General features: G+C 42.1%; 1 pseudogene; it reads right to left on the bottom strand.

Annotated features, from left to right (window-relative positions):
* Window positions 1-22,347: 22,347 nt before the first annotated feature.
* LOC126263849 (5S ribosomal RNA) lies at window positions 22,348-22,465 on the bottom strand (annotated as a pseudogene).
* Between the last annotated feature and the right edge of the window lie 532 nt (window positions 22,466-22,997).

The following is a 22,997-nucleotide window of genomic DNA, read 5'->3' as shown; positions in this document are numbered from 1 at the left end:
GGCCAATGAGAGAAGAGCGTCGTGTGAGAGGAGTTTCAGAAGCAAAATATTCAGTTTATCGTTACTTTACATTAGTGGAATTTTATGGAATTTTTTTTTGTTTAATTGCCTATTGCCTGATGGATGCTCACTTCTTGTGCTGCACTGAAACGTGTTTGGGCCGGATGAGAGTCGCGGGCCGCGTATCGGACACCCCTGGTCTAGAGGATAAACAGCGGGCATAATTTTTTTGCATTCAGCGTGCGTACGCAGAAGTCGAAAAAATTGAGTTCTTACTGTGAAGCATAACAACCTGACACGTCCGAAAGCAGGTCGATACCTCATTCCGCAAAGTGTACAACGTTATGGGTAAACCTAAAATAGTTCGATAATCCACTTGAGAACAATGTTATTGATTACTGCGTTTCTGTCTACCGTCGAATTGTGTGGCATAAATTTACGACTTAATCCACTGAGAACATCAAGCATTCAAAATGTTTAAGGCGGGTCTGGCAGAAACGTGAAATATGAAGTATCATAATTATGTACGTACTGTGTAATTTATCCGACGTTCTTCTACCACAATAACATTATTCTACAACAGATGATTTAATTAAGAACTTTCTGATTAGCAATTAACTATCAAAATATTTTACAAAAACATGTAGCAAACTGCCCTTCCACTTCCCTCATGCCCCATGCTTACGCAGTCAACACTTCTCGTCGCCACTGACAAATGCTATTGTTGTGTATTCGCATTTATAACACTCCATCACAGTTTATTACAAATGAAAGAATTTGTGCTTCTACTTAAGCACAATGCTATTTACGAGTAATGCCTATCGGCTGTGGCAATTATGTTCACTTCACAATATTTTCAGTGAACAGAAAAACTTGGTACGTTCTTATCAGTACTGAAAAGATTCTATATTTGAATATCTGCATCTGTTCTCTGCAAACGATTGTAATGCGTGTAGCGAAGGGTAATGTTCGTTAATTTTTCCTATTGCTGTCATAGATGAGCCACAGGAAGAAGGATAAGAGATGTGAATATAAGCTATTAGCTAGGTTTGTACAAAGTCATGGGAGAGCAACTTGCTCATATAGCTACAGATGGCATTAGCATCACGTACACAAGGCATAAAAAGGCAGTGCACTACCGCAGCTGTCATTTGTTCTAGGGTGATTCATGTGAAAAGATTTCGGACGTAATTATGGCCTCACGAAAGGAATTGACAGACTTTCAACACGGAATGGTTGTTGGTTCTGGACGCATAGGACATTTCATTTCGGAAACCGTTACGGATCTCAATATTCTGTTATCCGCAGCGTCAAGAATGTGCCGAGAATACCAGATTTCAGGCATTACCTCTCACCATGGAAACGCAATGGCCGATAGTCTTCACTTAACGACCGAGAGCTGCAGCGTTTGCGTAGAGTTGTGAGTGCTAATAGGCAAACAAGGCTGCCTGAAATAACAGCAGAAATAAATATGAGACGTACTACCGAACGTGTGTGTTAAGACAGTGCGACGAAATCTGGCGGTAATGCGCAGTACGATATCGCCTGCAGCGCCTGTCCTGGGCTCGTGACTATATCGGTTGGACCCTAGACAACTGGAAAACCTTGGCCTGCTCAAATGCCTCCCGATCTCAGTTGGTTAGAGCTGATGGCAGGTTCGAGTTCAACGCATATCCCTCGAAACTATGGATCCAAGTTGTCAACAAGGTACTGTGCAAGCTGGTAGTGGCTCCATAATGGTGTGGACTGTGTTTACATACAATGGACTGGGTCTTCTGGTCTAACTGAACAGATCATTGACTGAAAAGGGTTATGTTCGAGTACCTGGAGACCATTTGTAACCATTCAACGAAGGAATTTTTATGGATGATAATGTGCCAGGTCACTGGGCCACCATTGTTCACGATTGGTTTGAAGAACGTTCTGGACAACTCGAGCGAATGATTCGGCCACCCAGATCATTCAGCATGAATCTCTTCGAACATTTATGGGACATATTGGAGAGGTCAGAACGAGAGATCAGTTCTTGAAATTGTGCGAGTAGATTTTCGGGATATGTTATGCATGTGTCTGTGGTTGTTAGCCAGTTGAGCTTTTCCTGAAGTCCGATTACGCAGAAAGCAAAGAAGCCTGTGACCATTCGCAGTGCCCTTAATCATGTAAGCTCTGTGGTGCTATGCGAGTGTTAAAATCTTTTCCAAATCACGCACTGGCAGAATTCCAGTACAAGACATACATTTATTTTATATAAGAGGTCTCTTTTGTAAAAAGAAAAAAATACATTTGCTACCAAGAAATCTAAGCCTCCCATTTGATCTATAGAGAACTCAATCTGATGCAATCATACCACTTCACATACCCACACCTTCCCAGTATTTACGAAATTTGACTGATTACAGCCGTGACTCGTTTATCGTGTAGCCAGAGAATAATAAATTTTTATGTTTCGTAAAGGCCATAACCTTACATCTATCAAGATGAAGCGCCGTTTCTGGCGTTTAGCATCAGTCTGGTACCTTGTCAGGATCTGACTAGTTATGACTACAACATCTACGGGACATTGACCTTGAAAGAAAACATCGTCGTCTGCGGGAACCAAGAGTTTGTAACTAAAGCTGCGAGCACTTTATCATACTTCTCAGGAGCATGCTTAAAAAATTTACGATAACAGAACGTATCTCTACCGACGAACAGCTCTTCCAGTGACGAACGACCGAATGTCTTTATACGAATCGTCACGATTTCAGATAAAGTATTCTCCTAGTTAGATTGATTCAGAATCCTTCACAAGATTTCTTTCATGGCGCGTGATTTTCATATCGATAAAGGAACTATACAGTGGCGGCACGTAAATATGCATTATGGGTGTTCACAAATTTTTAGATTCAGTTAAATATGAGAATATGAAATTAATAGCATCTGCTGTATAACAGCTATCCATATCAACATATTCATACAACTACCGTCACTGCTAATAATAATAAGAACATTAATAATTACAGTAATACACATAACTTGTCTGAAAAAGAAAGAATTATTTTTGTGGAATTTTGTTGTTTGTACACAATCAAGTAGAGTTTAGGGCAAGAACGAATAGTGTTTAAGGTTTCGCTAATCTTCGTTTCGCATTTATGTGCAAATGGGTGTTTTCGTGCTTTTTTATTTTTTCTGACAAATGTACAAGATCCTTAACACATGTATTAGTTAACGAACCAACTTCCGGGCTGAAAATCAGACATTCTTACGTTGCATCCACATTACAACTTACGCTTATTGTACATTCCCTTGTTAAATATTTGCTTGTAATCATTCTTATTTCATTTCGTGGCTTTCTCAGTCGACGGGTCTGGTATGGGAGGCCCTAGTTCTTTTGTGTCTGAATTTTTCTGGTAATCTTTTCCGTGAGAATTTCAAACAGATTCAACAGAGATCACGTTGACACTGCACACGAATGCCGATTCCTGTACGGTAAACAATCAACTCAAAACAGAAACTACCGTTTGTGGAAATGATTAAATACAAGTAAGTACTGTCTACTGTTGTTGTGGTCTTCAGTCCTGAGACTGGTTTGATGCAGCTCTCCATGCTACTCTATCCTGTGCAAGTTCTTCATCTCCCAGTACCTACTGCAACCTACATCCTTCTGAATCTGCTTAGTGTATTCATCTCTTGGTCTCCCTCTACGATTTTTACCCTCCACGCTGCCCTCCAATACTAAATTGGTGGTCCCTTGATGCCTCAGAACATGTCCTACCAACCGATCCCTTCTTCTGGTCAAGCTGTGCCACAAACTTCTCTTCTCCCCAATCCTATTCAATACTTCCTCATTAGTTATGTGACCTACCCATCTAATCTTCAGCATTCTTCTGTAGCACCACATTTCAAAAGCTTCTATTCTCTTCTTGTCCAAACTATTTATTGTCCATGTTTCACTTCCATATATGGCTACACTCCATACAAATACTTTCAGAAATGACTTCCTGACGCTTAAATCTATACTCGATGTTAACAAATTTCTCTTATTCAGAAACGCTTTCCTTGCCATTGCCAGTCTACATTTTATATCCTCTCTACTTCGACCATCATCAGTTATTTTGCTCCCCAAATAGCAAAACTGCTTTAATACTTTAAGTGTCTCATTTCCTAATCTAATTCCCTCAGCATCACCCGACTTAATTCGACTACATTCCATGATCCTCGTTTTGCTTTTGTTGATGTTCATCTTATACCCTCCTTTCAAGACGCTATCCATTCCATTCAACTGCTCTTCCAAGTCCTTTGCTGTCTCTGACAGAATTACATTGTCATCAGCGAACCTTAAAGTTTTTATTTCTTCTCCATGGATTTTAATACCTACTCCGAATTTTTCTTTTGTTACTGTCTACTAACAAAGTCATTTGACTAGAACACAAACGAGGTGCTGAGAATCATAAAGGCCAAAAAGAACACCGTGTCAGAGAAACCAGTGAGACAGCTTTTCAGGAATGTTCATACATACAATGTACGCCTAAAGCACAGATAAATCTGTGGCACCGTAAGACCATCAGATATCAGAAGCATGAATAAATGCTAGTCTTACACTCGACGATGATACACTTTATGGTTCTCAGCCCCTTGTATGGATTACTGTACGATAAAATCCAAAACTGAATACTCTATATCTCATTCAGAAACCAGAAAATAGATTTTTCTATCAGTATATCTGCAACATATACTGATGTTCGATCATGTAGTGAGTGAACAGGCGTACCTGAGGAGTGTGCTGTCATCTACGAGGATTTATTGCCAAGCGAACAGGGATAAAAGTTCGTTCCAGTGTGCTACCACTTGGTGGCATTGACATGAACTTGAAGTTGAGCGGTAAGGACTAGCTTTGCACGCCGTGGACTGTGCACATTGTTTATCAAATCCGTATATATTTGGCCCTTAAGGCAATTACGTCAATCCAGTCGCGCATGTGCAAGAACTCCTTAAAATGTGCACAACTGAAGGTGTGCTCGCGGCCCTGATGTCAAGTTTCATAGAGTCTAGAAGAGTTGCAAAGTGGCACAGTGCGGTAGATTTAGTGCCGTATATTTCAGATTACTGCATTTACGTTACGTTTAACCGTATTCAAAGAAAAATAACCAATACATTCGCAAGGTGTCAAAAGCTATCGTGTTTACGTGCTCTTGTGCTCCAGCCACAACTGGATTTATGCCAATACTGGGAAACCCGGCAACGCTTCGCAGCTGCTAACTATGTATGGAAATTGGATGTACATCTTACTCTCCGTCTCCCCCCCCCCCCCCCCCTGTTTGACCTATCACGTTCTCTGCCATTTCTCTATCTCCTTCCGGCCATATCTCCCTCCACCACCCACCTCTCTTTTTCCATCTCTATCTTCGCCTTCTCTGTCCATCTCCCCTTCTCTCTCTGAGCTTGAGCCTCGTTTATTGTTATTGCAAATTCGTATTCCGTAGTACTGTTCTAATAATCAGCTCATAAGCCATATACACAACTTTTCCCCTTTCTGTGGAAACCGATTTCGAGGAGGAAAACAAAATTATACATTTTTGAGTATACATTTCTTTTAAAAATATGTATAATTAGAAAGAACATATATGAGAGAAACAATTTGTCTGACTGTGAGAATGAAAACATAACCGCGCATTTTCTAGCAGAACACAACACAGGATTTTCTTTCTCGGAGTCTATTTTAACAGAAAATCTGTACATCGTTGTTTAAAAAATATGTAACACGTGTCCGTCCGAATATCCGTTAGAGTGTCATGTAAAAGTTCGAAGTAAATTGGTCAAGAACTTTCCGAGAATTTTGGCAACATTTCTTCTTCATGTATTACACATACAATCATACATTAGAAAAGTGTATAGACTATGTCCGTATGAATGTTCATTTGACAATCATGTAAAAATCTGAAGTAAATCGATCAGGAACTTCCCGTGATTTTTGCTAAAAACCCCTCTCTTTTATGAAGTATATACCGGTTGATCAAAAAGTCAGTATAAATTTGAAAACTGAATAAATCACGGAATAATGTAAATAGAGAGGTACAAATTGACACACATGCTTGGAATGACATGGGGTTTTATTAGAACCAAAAATATACAAAAGTTCAAAAAATGTCCGACAGATGGCGCTTCATCTCATCAGAATAGCAATAATTAGCATAACAAAGTGAGACAAAGCAAAGATGATGTTCTTTACAGGAAATGCTCAAAATGTCCACCATCATTCCTCAACAATAGCTGTAATCGAGGAATAATGTTGTGAACAGCACTGTAAAGCATGTCCGGAGTTATGGTGAGGCATTGGCGTCGGATGTTGTCTTTCAGCATCCCTAGAGATGTCGGTCGATGACGATGCACTTGCGACTTCAGGTAACCCCAAAGCCAATAATCGCACGGACTGAGGTCTGGGGACCTGGGAGGCCAAGCATGACGTAAGTGGCGGCTGAGCACACGATCATCACCAAACGACGCGCGCAAGAGATCTTTCACGCGTCTAGCAATATGGGGTGGAGCGCCATCCTGCATAAACATCGTACGTTCCAGCAGGTGTTTATCAGCCAGGCTGGGGATAATGCGATTCTGTAACATATCGGCGTACCTCTCGCCCGTGACGGTAGCAGTTACAAAACCAGAATCACGCATTTCCTCGAAGAAAAAAGGCCCGATAACGGTAGATGTGATAAGTCCAACCCATACCGTGACTTTCTCGTCGTGCAATGGAGTTTCCACGACAGTTCTAAGATTTTCGGTAGCCCAAATTCTGCAGTTATGGAGCGTGAAATGAGCTTCGTCGGTCCACAACACGTTCCTCAACCAATCGTCATCTTCCGCCATCTTTTGAAACGCCCGCACCGCAAATGCCCTCCGCTTCACTAAATCGCCAGGTAACAGTTCATTATGCCGATGGATTTTGTACGGATAGCATCGGAGGGTACGCCTAAGTGCCAACCAAAAGGTAGTGTATGGAATGCCGGTGCGACGTGCGACTGCACGAGCGCTGACTTCCCCGTGAATAGACAAACCCGTTACAGTCTCCATTTCTTCCTGAACTGTTTCAGCAGCATTACGCCTTGTGCTCGGTCGGCCACTACGGGGTCTATCGTCTAAACAACCCGTGGCTTCGAACTTCGAAATCATTCTCGCCACAGCTGCATATTTGTCAACGGACCATTACCCGTTCGAATCCCCTTCCTATGGCGATAGGATCGTAACGCTGAACTAACACATTCCCCATTCTGATAATACAGCTTCACTAAAAGCGCCTTTTCGGGTAACGTCAACATGCTGCGACTGCTGTCGCATCTGATTCTCTCTCACATTACAGCTCCTTTTATATACGATTGTCATGTGCAGTCACTGACGTTTTGCAGTCCAGCGCCATCTGTCGGACATTTTGTGAACTTTGTTTTTTTTTTGTTATAATAAAACCCCATGTCATTCCAAGCATGTGTGTCAATTTTTACCTCTCTACCTACATTACTCCGTAGTTTATTAAGTTTCCAATTTGTACTGACTTTTTGATCACCCGGTATATTTTTACATATCGTATATATTTAAGATATGCATAGCCTACGTCCACCTGAACGTTTATTAGAATATCATGTAATAATTTGAAGTCAATTGGTTAACAACTTTTTGATATATTTGGCAACAACGTTAAACTCCGACTTGTTTTTATGTAGTTATACAGATACCTCACCGCTGTCAGAAATGCTGCGCAGATATGTCATTTATCAACAACGATTAAGCGAAGCAGCTATCGTCACTATATTTAAAAATACGTTTATTTTCAATAGAGACCAGCCATGTTGTTCGGAGGAAGCAATCGAAAAACTGGAAGCGAGAGCGCAGTGCCCTGTATATTTCTCTTCGTATCGCACGCGATCTGCGTAAACATTGCTGCCCACCAGCTACTTCATATGTGTAGGCGGTGTGCAGTGGCTGCCACACACGCAGTTTAACTGGTGTGCCAAGGGCGACCTCACACACTGCGTGACCCGCGGAGCGCATCATATTCTGCGATAAGTGTTCACCACTCAACGAGCTGATCGTCAGCTGAGACAACGTACACGCTTTAAGGTACCTGTATAAATCCCCAGGGTGTTTCAACTAGCATGTGCAACTTGAAACGGCACGTAGCATGACAGAGATGGTGCATTACTAATAACAACTCATACATTGGCGATAGAGCAGCATGTGACAGAACGTACAGAGCAGTGTCGGAGAAACTGTTTTGCCCAAGAGCAAGCACTGTCACTGTGAGGAAGCACCTCGGACCACATATGTATTGGTTTCATTATTAACTGGTATCCTACATAAATAAGGTATTCTATTTTTTTATAAGAACATAGACCTGTTTATTACTACAAAGGTTTACATCAGTTTACAGCTTGAACATTCAGCTACATCTACATCTACATGATTACTCTGCAATTCACATTTAAGTGCTTGGCAGAGGGTTCATAGAACCACAATCATACTATCTCTCTACCAGTCCTCTCCCGAACAGCGCGCGGGAAAAACGAACACCTAAACCTTTCTGTTCGAGCTCTGATTTCTCTTATTTTGTTTTGATGATCATTCCTACCTATGAAGGTAGATCTCGCCGCGACGAAAAACGTCTTTGCTTTAATGACTTCCATCCCAACTCGCGTATCATATCTGCCACACTGTCTCCCCTATTACGTGATAATACAAAACGAGCTGCCCTTTTTTGCACCCTTTCGATGTCCTCCGTCAATCCCACCTGGTAAGGATCCCACACCGCGCAGCAATATTCTAACAGAGGACGAACGAGTGTAGTGTAAGCTGTCTCTTTAGTGGACTTGTTGCATCTTCTAAGTGTCCTGCCAATGAAACGCAACCTTTGGCTCGCATTCCCCACAATATTATCTATGTGGTCTTTCCAACTGAAGTTGTTCGTAATTTTAACACCCAGGTACTTAGTTGAATTGACAGCCTTGAGAATGGCACTATTTATCGAGTAATCGAATTCCAACGGATTTCTTTTGGAACTCATGTGGATCACCTCACATTTTTCGTTATTTAGCGTCAACTGCCACCTGCCGCACCATACAGCAATCTTTTCTAAATCGCTTTGCAACTGATACTGGTCTTCGGATGACCTTACTAGACGGTAAATTACAGCATCATCTGTGAACAACCTAAGAGAACTGCTCAGATTGTCACCCAGGTCATTTATACAGATCAGGAACAGCAGAGGTCCCAGGACGCTTCCCTGTGGAACACCTGATATCACTTCAGTTTTACTCGATGATTTGCCGTCTATTACTACGAACTGCGACCTACCTGACGGGAAATCACGAATCCAGTCGCACAACTGAGACGATACCCCATAGGCCCGCAGCTTCATTAGAAGTCGCTTGTGAGGAACGGTGACAAAAGCTTTCTGGAAATCTAGAAACACAGAATCAACTTGAGATCCCCTGTCGATAGCGGCCATTACTTCGTGCGAATAAAGAGCTAGCTGCGTTGCACAAGAACGATGTTTTCTGAAACCATGCTGATTACGTATCAATAGATCGTTCCCTACGAGGTGATTCATAATGTTTGAATACAGTATATGCTCCAAAACCCTACTGCAAACCGACGTCAATGATATAGGTCTGTTTTCGACATAATCACCATTTCTGTCGATGCAATTTTGTAGACGCTGTGGCAGTTTTTGTATGCCCATGTCATACCAGCTCGCCGCCATGCTGTTCAGAATGTTATGAACCTCTTCTTTCACTTCGTCGTCGGTGCTGAATCGCTTCCCGGCCAAATGTTCTTTTAACCTAGGGAACAGGTGATAGTCACTGGGCGCCAAGTCAGGACTGTAGGCTGGGTGGGTGATTTTGTTCCACTGAAACTGTTGCAGGAGAGCAACGGTTTGCCGAGCAAAGTGTGGGCGAGCGTTGTCATGGAGAATTGTACGCCCTTGCTCAACATTCCTCTTCTCCATTTCTGAATTGCTCGTTTACGTTTTCTCAGAGTCTCACAGTACCTGTCAGCGTTAATTGTGGTCCCAGTGATTCAGCTCCAATGACGAGGTGAAAGAAGAGGTTCATAACTTTCTGAACAGCATGGCGGCGAGCTGGTATGACATGGGCATACAAAAACTGCCACAGCGTCTACAAAAATGCTCGACAGAAATGGCGATTATGTCGAAAAATAGCTAAATTTTCAAACTGTAAAATGAAGTAAACCATTGTAGAAATAAACAGGTCTACGTACTTATAAAAAAATAGGAGACCTTACTTTTTGGATTACCCTCGTATGTTATGAGCCATCCAGTAAACTTGGGTATTGTAAGTGCACAGTAAGTTGGTTGCCGGCCCCCAAAGTACTGATCGTTAAAAGTCAGCACCATATGGAACACTTCGTGTTGATTGTTATGTGTGCCAGACTGCTCCCACCATCACCAACCCCAAAGTTGTGACACTGTAATCGTCTGCCGAAGTGTTGTTGTGTTGGTTGTGTAAGCATATGATTAACTCATTCATAACAGAAGCTGTACTTATATCTAAATGCATTCTGCAATTTGAGACACGACACGTTTACTAAATGTTTTGAATGCCACTTTCCTTCTACGCATTGCTTTGTATTATAATTTAATTTCATATTCCTTGCTACAAATCAGCACCGCATTGAAGATGACTGTCTCTGTAATGCGCATACATCAATCAGTTTTACTCCCGTCTGAAATTTATTCCATAGCAGCTGACATCACGAGTCGTGAACGCCTCTGAGTTCCCAATACTGAAAAACAAACAATAATACATTCCCCCTCTGACGTCCCACAGGGTGACAATTATTGAACTATATCAAGTAAAATTGTCATAACTTCTGAACAGTTTGCGTTATGACTTTAAAACTGCACGATTGGCCGCGGGGCATGATGGGAATTAGTGTAATTTGGTTTAATGGCGAAGCCCACTTACATGTGGATGAGTTCGTCAATAAGCAAAATTGGCGCATTTGGGGACTGAGAATAAGCGTTTCGCGATCGAAATGTCTCTTCACCCTGAACGGGTGCCTTTGTGGCTTATGCAAGACGTAGCTCGACCCCATGGAAGCACAAGACTGACTGATGTCCTGAAGGAGCACTTTGGCGACCGCATTCTGGCTCGGGTACCCAGAGGCCACTGGCATGGGCCTCGATCGGTCACCACATTCTCCGGATCTGAACACATGCGACTCCATTTTGTGGGGCTACATTAAAGACAAGATGTACAGTAATAACCCCAAAACCATTGCTGAGCTGAAAACAGCCATTCAGGAGCTCATCGACAGCGTCGATGTTCCGAGACTTCAGCGGGTCGTGCAGGATTTCGCTATTCGCCTAAGCCACAGGCATATCAGACATGTCATAACCTAAATCCGAATATCTGTAGTGACGTTTACATGTTGAATAAAGTATGAGCACGCCGTAGTTTGTCACTAATTTAAGTTTTTTTTCATATAGTTCAATAGTTGTCACCCTGTATAAACAGCAGTGGTCGCATTACTAACCCCTTTGCCCTTGAGGTAAGCGGCTAGTTTTACTTACAGCTGAAGCCGGATTCACCAGCGTCAATTAAAATTAAGCACGTCTTAAAATATTGCTGTCCCAGTAAGTATTCTTATTTGTTGCTGAGCTGGGAAAGTACACTCTCAAGGAGGGACGTTGATGAAAACCACACACTATTTCAAAAATGCACCAAATCCGCAGTTTTGGAGATACGGCAATGAAATTTTGTACCACGCTTTACATGAAAGTAACATATTTACATATAAAATCCTTTGATTATATATATTCAACTTTTTTAATGAAATTTGAAGTTTTATTTTCAAAAAAAATGTATGTCCCTTTTTTTCAGAAGTATTCATGAGTTTTCTACAAAAATTTCTCTGTTTCATCTCTTTATATGTTGTAAGCATCTCTCATGAGGCTTTTGGACTAGGTCAAATAGGAGAATTTTCATATTTTTTAAATTATAATTCCACAATTACAATTTTAAATTCATGCAAAATTCCAAGCACTTTACCCCATATCTCAGCTTGCAATCAGAGTTTCAAAATTTGCTCTTGAGACAACGTTTACTAGGTTTGCAGAAATATATGTACAAAAATTCATAATTCTAGCATTCATAGAATCTGAGGAAAAGGTACATAAACTTTAAAAAGAAACTTTTCAGGAAACGCAGTGTAAAGTTCAACCTAACTTTTTTTGCTTATGTCACTTCTTCAGAAGGCACCACATTTGTACTCTGGGTCGTCTTTCCATTCAAGGCTTCTCTTCCGGTTTCTTGTTGTCTGTCTTCTTTCCTTTACCTGGTCTTCAACTGGCTTTTCAGCTGCAGAGACGCGCTGTAAATTTATTTTTCTCAGGATGTCTTTAGTAAAATTTCCTATCTTGAAGCCCATTCTTTCTAATACCTTCATCCTCCCGATGTTCCCATCATTAAATACAATAACTGAATGAAGGAAGAATCGGACACTTGTATAAATCTCCGTCAGTATCACAAGTCAAAAAAGGAATTGCTTCGTCATAAATGATGCAGCTAGTTCGTTTCTGTTTATAATACACAGAACAGAGTCAAAGATGATCTATAAAACCAAAGAGTATGCATCGCGGCCTTATAGAAGTATCCCTCACACGTTTGGTTGAAAGTAATGCACAGAATCGTTGTTCACTGAGCTGGTATTGAAAGGCTGCGTCAAAACGTGGGCGTGGCAAGGAGGCCGCGTCACACTTTTAATTAATTTTCAGGCACTTCGGATGCGATTTCAACATTGACACTATGGGAACTTATTGTCCATGAGTTGTACTGTTTGTTTGTTGTGGTCTTCAGTCCTGGGACTGGTTTGATGCAGCTCTCCATGCTACTCTAACCCGTGCAAGCTTCGTCATCTCCCAGTACCTACTGCAGCCTTCATCCTTCTGAATCTGCTTAGTGTATTCATCTCTTGGTCTCCCTCTACGATTTTTACCCTCCACGCTGCCCTCCAATAATAAATTGGTGATCCATTGATGCCTGAGAACATGTCCTACCAACCGATCCCTTATTCTAGTCAAGTTGTGCTACAAACTCCTCTTCTCTCCAGTTCTATTCAATACCTCCTCATTAGTTACGTGGTCTACCCACCTTATCTTCAGCATTCTTCTGTAGCACCACATTTCGAAAGCTTCTATTCTCTTCTTGTTCAAACTATTTATCGTCCATGTTACACTTCCATACATGGCTACACCCCATACAAATACTTTCAGAAACGACTTCCTGACACTTAAATCTATACTCGATGTCAACAAATTTCTCTTCTTCAGAAACGCTTTCCTTGCCATTGCCAGTCTACATTTTATATCCTCTCTACTTCGACCGTTATCAGTTATTTTGCTCCCCAAATAGCAAAACTCCTTTAATACTTTAAGTGTCTCATTCCCTAATCTAAATCCCTCAGACTACATTCCAATACCTCGTTCTGCTTTTGTTGATGTTCATCTTATATCCTCCTTTCAAGATACTGTCAATTCTGTTCAATTGCTCTTTCAAGTCCTTTGCTGTCTCTGACAGAATTACAATGTCATCGGCGAACCTTAAAGTTTTTATATCTTCTCCATGGAATTTAATACCTACTCCGAATTTTTCTTTTGTTTCCTTTATTGCTTGCTCAATATACAGACTGAATAACGTCGGTATCTCCAGGCTTCTTCCATGTATACAACCTTCTTTTATGTTTCTTGAACCAAATGTTAGCTATGATTAAGTTATGCTCTGTGCAAAATTCTACCAGGCGGCTTCCTCTTTCATTTCTTACCCCCAATCCATATTCACCTACTACGTTTCCTTCTCTTCCTTTTCCTACTATCTAATTCCAGTCACCCATGACTATTAAATTTTCGTCTCCCTTCACTACCTGAATAATTTCTTTTATCTCACCATACATTTCTCCAATTTCTTCGTCATCTGCAGAGCTAGTTTGCATATAAACTTGTACTACTGTAGTAGGCGTGGGCTTCGTGTCTATCTTGGCCACAATAATGCGTTCACTATGCTGTTTGTAGTAGCTTACCCGCACTCCTATTTTCTTATTCATTATTAAACCTATCTCTGCATTACCCCTATTTGATTTTGTATTTATAACCTTGTATTCACCTGACCAAATGTCTTGTTTCTCCTGCCACCGAACTTCACTAATTCCCACTATATCTAACTTTAACCTATCCATTTCCCTTTTTAAATGTTCTAGCCTACCTGCCCGATTAAGGGATCTGACATTCCACGCTCCGATCCGTAGAACGCCAGTTCTCTTTCTCCTGATAACGACGTCCTCTTGAGTAGTCCCCGCCCGGATATCCGAATGGGGGACTATTTTACATCCGGAATATTTTACTCAAGAGGACGCCATCATCATTTAACCATACAGTAAAGCTGCATGCCCTTAAGAAAAATTACGGCTGTAGTTTCCCCTTGCTTTTAGCCGTTCGCAGTACCAGCACAGCAAGGCCGTTTTGGTTAGTGTTATAAGGCCAGATTAGTCAATCATCCAGACTGTTGCCCCTGCAACTACTGAAAAGGCTGCTGGCCCTCTTCAGGAACCACAAGTTTGTCTGGCCTCTCAACAGATACCCCTCCGTTGTGGTTGCACCTACGGTACGGCTATCTGTATCGCTGAGGCACACAAGCCTCCCCACCAGTGGCAAGGTCTATGGTTCATGGGGGTAACAACTAACAAATAAAAAATAAATCGAAAATTGGCATTTTTGGTCAATTTAATCAACGTCCTCCCTTAAGGAGCACGTAATGTCAATGACGTTTTCGGATTTCACTTACTTGCTGGATGCATTTTATTATAAAATATGGCTGAAAACTACGGGCCGCACAATTACTTATAAGGGCCGCATGCGACCCGCAGATCTGCTGTAAAGGAATCGCTCACAAACAATGGAATTAAAATCATGGTGGTATATGTCTCCATGAGTAAAACAGCGATTGCAACTTGGAACCATTTCTTCCTTGAAACAGGCCCTTGCCTGAAAACTGTGCAACGTTAAACGTTGCAAAATTGGCAAAAAAATTCGCTCATTAGTCAGAATACTATAGCGGGTTATTTAATGTTAACCTTTCATTCCCTAGCCAGGAGACTGAAGTAGACTGTTTGAGATAAGTCGAATTCTAAGGTGCAGAGGGTTTCCCAAATGGAAAAAATTACTAGAGGTTTTCCCGTACCGTCTTTTAAGTAACAATTAAGAAAAATCTTCCAAAAACCTCAATTAGAACCGGAAGGTTGGAGGTATTTTTAATATGTGACTGCAAAAAAATATCACAAACAAATATGTGAACGAATGGTCTATGCAGTGATCTCTGTACTACCTGGATGCCGAATTCCAGCTGTCTGAACGTGTCGACCAAAGACGTTCGTATTTCGTTTTTTACCTAATTACAGTATGGCTGCTACGAAATGTCACGAAAACGCAATATGAAAACACTTTTCAATTTTTCTACCACGTCAGCCCTTTACACTGGATATTGACACAAAGTTTAAAACCAGAAATAAGAACATAATAAGGGAAGTTACCGATTTTTTTACTTTTACGAGTTCCTAACCAGGAAGTGGCAGGGGTCAAATACAGGGAGCGAAAGACTATTTACATCGGACGTGGTGGCCTAGCGGTTCTAGGCACTTCAATCCGGAACCGCGCGGCTGCTACGGTCGCAGGTTTGAATCCTGCCTCGGGCATGGATGTGTACGATGTTCTTAGACTAGTTAGGTTTAAGTAGTTCTAAGTCTAGGGGACTGGTGACCTCAGATGTTAAGTCCCATAGTGCTTAGATCCATTTGAACCATTTTAAGACAGAGGAAAAAAGAAAAGAATGAAAAAATAGTATTAATATGTTACATTACAAGTCACAATTTTAATAACTTGTTACCTCACATTCACATTGAAAAAGAAGACACAAGTATGCGAAAATTCCTGGTTGGTTGGGTCATTTGGGGAAGGGGACCAAACAGTGAGGTCATCGTTCCCATCGGATTGAAAATTTCCTTTCTTCTGCTTGGATCTGTAAGAGTCACCGTAAGAGGTGCACTGCTCTGGGTAGCAGATGTTGCAGGACGTTGTCAAACGTGTGAACAGTTTGAGCAAGCCTTTTTAGACAAGTTTTGGTTCACTGGTGTTCAAGAATGATTGCAGTGAGAAATGTTTGACCTGCAAAGGTTCAACAGCAAAGACGGAGGATTTCGAAAATAACTTAAAAAATACATACACAAGATGACATATAAGGGAGTGAGACGGGGTTGTAACCTCTCCCCGATGTTATTCAATCTGTGTATTGAGCAAGCAGTGAAGGAAACAAAAGAAAAATTCGGAATAGGAATTAAAATCCATGGAGAAGAAAAAAAACTTTGCGGTTTGCCGATGACATTGTAATTCTCTCTGAGACAGCAAAGAACCTGGAAGAGAAGTGGAACGGAATGGACAGTGTATTGAAAGGAGGATATAAGATGACCATCAACGAAAGCAGAACGAGGTAATGGAATGTAGTCTAATTAAATCAGGTGATGCTAAGGGAATTAGATTAGAAAATGAGACACTTAAAGTAGTAAAGGAGTTTTGCTATTTTGGGAGAAAAATAAATGATGATGGTCGAAGTAGAGAGGATATAAAATGTAGACTGGCTATGGCAAGGAAAGCGTTTCTGAAGAAGAGAAATTTGTTAACATCGAGTATAGGTTTAAGTGTCAGGAATTCTTTTCTAACAGTATTTGTATAGAGTGTAGCAGTGTATGGACGTGAAACATGAACGATAAATAGTTTAGATAAGAAGAGAATAGAAGATTTCGAAATATGGTGCTACAGAAAAATGCTGAAGATCAGATGGGTAGATCACGTAATTAATGATGAGGTACTGAATACAATTGGGGAGAAGAGGAATTTGTGGCACAACTTGACCAGAAGAAGTGATCGGTTGGTACGACATGTCCTGAGGCATCAAGCTATCACCAATTTAGTAGTGGAGGGCAGCGTGGAGGGTAAAAATCGTAGAGGGAGACCAAGAGATGAATATACTTAACAGATTCAAAAGGATGTAGGGTGCAATAGTTACTTGGAGATGAAGAAGCATGTACAAGAGAGAGTAGCATGGAGAGCTACATCAAACCAGTCTCTGGACTGAAGACCACAACAACAACAACCAGGAGCGAATTGTAAAGTTTCATCTGTGTGCTTTGTTAGTTTAGTTCCTTGAATTTCTGCTTGTTAATTTACCATTTAATAAGCACAGTTCTCGCGTCTTCGTTTGTGTCGGAAAGTAACCCGACTTCGTGACATATTACGAGTTCCTAATCAGGAGCGAATTATTTAGTCTCACCTGAGCACTTTGGTAGTGCAGTTTTTGAATTTCTGCTTGTTAATCTAATTTATTAGACACAGTTCTTGAGTTTTCCGCAGTATCTACAGTAGAGTTCCATAGCGCATGTCGATAGTCCTTTGTTTGTCTTTGTAGTTGAGCTTTCCACTGTCTTTAGCGTGGATAGGGCCTGCGATTGCCGTGTGTGCACGCGAGCCGAGTTGGCGACACTTTAGTCTCAGCTCCAGGTTGTGATGGCGTCGGTTACACGGCTTGAAGCTGCAGTGGATGGACATCACCATTGTAGTACGGCTGTAGGGCTCAAACGGACGTCCAGCACGTCTTAGAACACTGATCGTTCCGCACCAGCGGCCAGCCCAGTTACTGCTGGTCGCCTCAGTACGTGGCAAGTGGCGAAAAACTTTCCAGGGGGACGAACGTAAGGCCTCCCCAGATAGTCTGACAAACAGATACCACATGCTGTCTGTGGCTGACACTGTCCCTCAGCCAAATGCAGTCGCCAGCCAGTGTGACCGAGTGATTCTAGGCGCTTCAGTCCGGAACTGCGCTGCTGCTATGGTCGGAGGCTCGAATCCTGCCTCGGGCATGGATGTGTGTGATGTCCTTAGGTTAGTTAGGTTTAAGTATTTCTAAGTCTAGGGAACTGATGACCTCAGATATTAAGTCCCATAGTGCTTAGAGCCATTTGAACCAAATTCAGTCGATTGCCCTGTTTCAAAGAAAGCCTCTCAGCCTACAAGATCAGGGCTATCACAGAGGATGGGATTATTGGTAGCTGGGACATCAATGTTAGGTGCGCTATGGGGCCCCTTAGGGACACGACTGCCAAAAAGGGGAAAAAGCCGATATACACTCCGTGTGCATACCAGGTGCAGTCATTCCAGACGTGGAATGGCTCCTTCCAGATGACATGAAGAGCACAGAGTGCAGCCAACCGCAGGTGGTGGCTCACGTTAGTACCAATGGTTCAAATGGCTCTGAGCAATATGGGACTTAACATCTGAGGTCATCAGTCCCCTAGAACTGAGAACTACTTAAACCTAACTAACCTAAGGACATCACACACATCCATGCCTGAGGCAGGATTCGAACCAGCGACCGTACGGTCACGCGGTGGCGGACTGAAGTGCCTGGAACCGCTCGGCCACGCCGGCCAGCTTTACAATGATGTGTGTCACTTTGGACTGGAAGAGATTCTCTCTGGTTTCGAGCAGCTATCAAAAGTGGTAAAGACCGCCAGTCTTGTTTGCGAGACGAAAGTAGAGCTCACCATTTGTAGCATAGTCAACAGAACAGATTGTGGTACAGAGCCGAGTGGAGAATCTGAATCAGAGGCTCAGATGGTTCTGCGATCATGTGGGCTGCAGATTCTTCGACTTGCGCCATAGGGTGGCGGGGTTTCTGGTTCCAGTAAATAGGTCAGGAGTCCACTATACGCGGCAGGCGGCTACACGGATACCACGGGCTGTGTGGGCTGAACTGGGCAGTTTCTTACGTTAAGGGTCTCGCAGAAACACGAAGTGTCAAAGAGTGCACCTCGAAGTCTGAAAGAACGCAGATACAGGAACCATCGGCATAACAGCTGTAAATTGTCGTAGCTGTGTTGGGAAAGTACCAGAGCTCCAGTCCGCTCCCGGTAGCTGAGTGGTCAGCGCGACAGAATGTCTATCCTAAGGGCCCGGGTTCGATTCCCGGCTGGGTCGCAGGCTTTCTCTGCTCAGGTGCTGGGTGTTGTGTTGTCCTAATCATCATCATTTCATCCCCATCGACCCGCAAGTCGCCGAAGTGGCGTCAAATCGAAAGACTTGCACCCGGCGAACGGTCTACCCGACGGGAGGCCCTAGTCACACGACATTTATTTTACCAGAGCTTCAAGGGCTAATAGGAAGCACTGATGCTCGAACGTTATAGGCACTGAAAGCTGATTAAAGCCAGAGATAAGTTTAGCCGAATTTTTGCTAAGAACTTCACGGTATTCAGAAAGGATAAACTAAACACAGATGGCGGTCGCGTGTTTGTTGATGTTAGAAGTAGTTTATATTGTAGCGAAATTGATTTAGATAGTTCGTGCGAGTTAGGAACGGTAGAGGCTATTCTTGGCAACCGCAGTAAAATAATAATTGGATCCTTTTACCGACCTCCCAGCTCAGATGATACATTTGCTGAAAGGTTCAAAGTAAAGTTGTGTCTAATTTCAAATCCGTACCCGACTCATACAATTATAATTGGTCGTGACTTCCAATTTACCGTCGATATGTTGGCGAAAATACGTGTTTAAATCGGGAGGTACCCATAAAACATAATTCGAAATTGTGCTAAACGCTTTCCCTGAAAATTATTCGAGCAGTTAATTCATCAGCCCACTCGAATAGTAAGTAGTTGTGAAAACACACTTGATGTCTTAGCAATAAATAATCCCGAGCTAATAACGAGCATCAAAATGAATACAGGGATTAGTGAACACAGGGTTGCCGTAGCGAGACTGAAAATTGTAATCCCCCAAATCCTCCAAAAAGAAAAATGTACCTGTTCAAAAAGCAGATAAAAATTCACTTGACGCCTTCCTGGGAGACAATCTCATTTCCTTCTGAATTAACAATGTATCGGTAAATGTAGACCACATGTGGCTTGAATTCAAAGAAATTGTATTGACAGCAATTGAGAGATTTATACCAAACAAATTAACAAACGACAGAGCTGAGCCCCCTGGTACACAAAGCGGGCCAGAACACTGTTACAGAATCAACGAAAAAAGCATGCCAAATTTAGAAGAACACAAAATTTCCAAGATTAGCGACCTTTTATAGAAGCTCGAAACTTAGCGCGGACCTCAATGCAGGATGCTTATAATAGTTTCCACAACGAAACTTTGTCTCGAAATCTGGCAGAAAATCCAAAGAGATTCTGTTCGTGTGTATGTTAGCGGCAAGACACAATCAATGCCTTCTCTGCGCGATATCAGTGGAAATACTATCGATGACAGTACTGCTAAAGCAGAGTTAGTAAACACAACCTTCCGAAATTGCTTCACCAAAGGAGAGGAAATAAATATTTCAGAATTCGAATGAAGAACTGCTGCCAACATGAGTTACTTATAAGTAGATATCTTCGGAGTAGTGATGTAACTTAAACTACTTAATAAAAGCTAGTCTTCCGATCCAGACTTCATACCATTTACGTTCCTTTCAGATTATGCTGATGCAATAGCTCCACACTTAACAACCATATACAACCACTCGCTCGACAAACCATCCGTACCTATGACACTATTTGTTTATGGTATATCTAAATTTTTTTATAATTGTTGGCTTTAAAATTTTCTGGTATTGGTACTATATTTTCTGTATATGTAAAGTGAAGTGTGCTATACTGGAGGTTGAAGTTCTTTGCACTGTATGTAGGTAAAGTATGTAAAATACTATGTAAATTGTTTGTTACGTTAAATAATTTTATGATGACAGTTTATATTTAAAAATATTTGTGTGTATAAACTGTTCATGTTGATGTAAATTTAACAGTTGTAAGCAGTGGTCACGCTTAGGAACAATGTAAGAAATAGATGTTATGTAAAAGCCACTGTGATTTTGTTTGAAACAAAAGTGGCTCTGGGGAGTGGAAAAGGTGGCAATAGCGTATTGGTGCGCTATCTAGAGCAAGCGCGGGAAGTAAGATACACAGTCTGTAGGCAGCAGTGATTGAGGCAATACCCTCGTGGAGCAGGAGAAGCTTTGCCTGAAAATTTGCACAAAAATGCCTCGCATGAAGACTGAAAATGGCTTACGGCATAGCTGCGAGTTGTTGGGCCACTGTATGTAAAACTGAACGACGCCAAGAAGAATAATTGAGTGCATAGAGCAAGATATTTGCAGGCCGTACTGTGGGTAGTGTAGGAGTCATAATTGTTCGCCACACCCAAGCCTTCAGCCACCAGATACGATTTTTTTTTATTTTACTTTTGCACAGCGTAAACCATTAATTTAAGCTGTGTGTTATTAATGAATAATCATTCTTGAACTTTCTACATCTACGTGATTACTCTGCTATTCACGATAAAGTGCCTGGCAGAGGGTTCAACGAACCACCTTCAAGCTGTCTCTCTACCGTTCCACCCTCGAACGGCACGCGTTAAAAACGAGCACTTAAATTTTTCTGTGCGAGCCCTGATTTCTCTTATTTTATCGTGATGATCATTTCTCTCTATGTAGGTGGGTGCTAACACAATGTTTTCGCAGCCGGCCGGTGTGGCCGAGCGGTTCTAGGCGCTACAGTGTGGAACAGCGCTACCACTACGGTCGCAGGTTACAATCCTGCGTCGGGCATGGACGTTTGTGATGTCCTTAGGTTAGTTAGGTTTAAGTAGTTCTAAGTTCTAGGGGACTGATGACCTCAGATGTTGAGTGCCATAGTGCTCAGAGCCATTTGAACCATTTGAGAATGTTTTCGCAATCGGAGGAGAAAACTGGTGATTCAAATTTCATGAGAAGATCCCGTCGCAACGAAAAACACCTTTGTTTTAATGATTGCCACTCAAATTCACATATCATGTCTGTGACACTATCTCCCCTATTTCGCGATAATACAAAACGAGCTGCCCTTCTTTGCACTTTTTCGATGTCATCCGCCAATCCTACCTGATGCGGATCCCACACCGCACAGAATACTACAGAATAGGGCGGACAAGAGCGGTGTAAGCAGTCTCTTTTGTAGATCCGTTGCACCTTCTAAGTGTTCTGCCAATGAATCGCAGTCTTTGGTTTGCTCTATCCACAATATTATCTATGTACTCCATCTTCGGGCCACGAGTGGCCTACCGGCACCATCCGACCGCCGTGTCATCCTCAGTGGAGGATGCGGATAGGAGGGGCATGGGGTCAGCATACCGCTCTCCCGGTCGTTATGATAGTATTCTTGACCGAAGCCGCTACTATTCGGTCGAGTAGCTCCTCAATTGGCATCACGAGGCTGTGTGCACCCCGAAAAATGGCAACAGCGCATGGCGGCCTGGATGGTCACCCATCCAAGTGCCGACCACGCCCGACAGCGCTTAACTTCGGTGATCTCACGGGAACCGGTGTATCCACTGCGGCAAGGCCGTTGCCCATATTATCTATGTGATCGTTCCAATTTAGGTTATTTCTAATTGTAATCCCTAAGTATTTAGTTGAATTTACAGCCTTCAGATTTGTGTGACTTATCACGTAATCGAAATTCAGCTGATTTCTTTTAGTACTCATGTGAATAATTTCACACTTTTCCTTATTCAGGGTCAATTGCCACTTTTCGCACCATACAGATATCTTATCTAAATCATTTTGCAAGTCGTTTTGATCATCTGATGACTTTACAACACGGTAAATGACAGCATTATCTGCAAACAATCCAAGACGGCTACTCAGATTGTCTCCTATGTCGTTAATACAGATCAGGAACAATAGAGGGCCTATAACACTTCCTTCGGGAACGCCGGATATTACTTCTGTTTTACTCGATGACTTTTCGTCTATTACTACGAACTGTGACCTTTCTGACAGGAAATCACGAATCCAGTCGTACAACTGAGGCGATACTCCGTAGGCACGCAGTTTGGTTAGAAGACCCATGCGAGGAACGGTGTGGAAAGCCTTCTGGAAA

The sequence above is a fragment of the Schistocerca nitens genome, chromosome 6 (genome assembly GCF_023898315.1).
Source record: "Schistocerca nitens isolate TAMUIC-IGC-003100 chromosome 6, iqSchNite1.1, whole genome shotgun sequence".
In the NCBI taxonomy this organism is placed as follows: Eukaryota; Metazoa; Arthropoda; class Insecta; order Orthoptera; family Acrididae; genus Schistocerca; species Schistocerca nitens.
The sequence above is the reverse complement of the archived record's forward strand: the minus strand, read 5'-3'. Positions and strand labels throughout refer to the sequence as shown.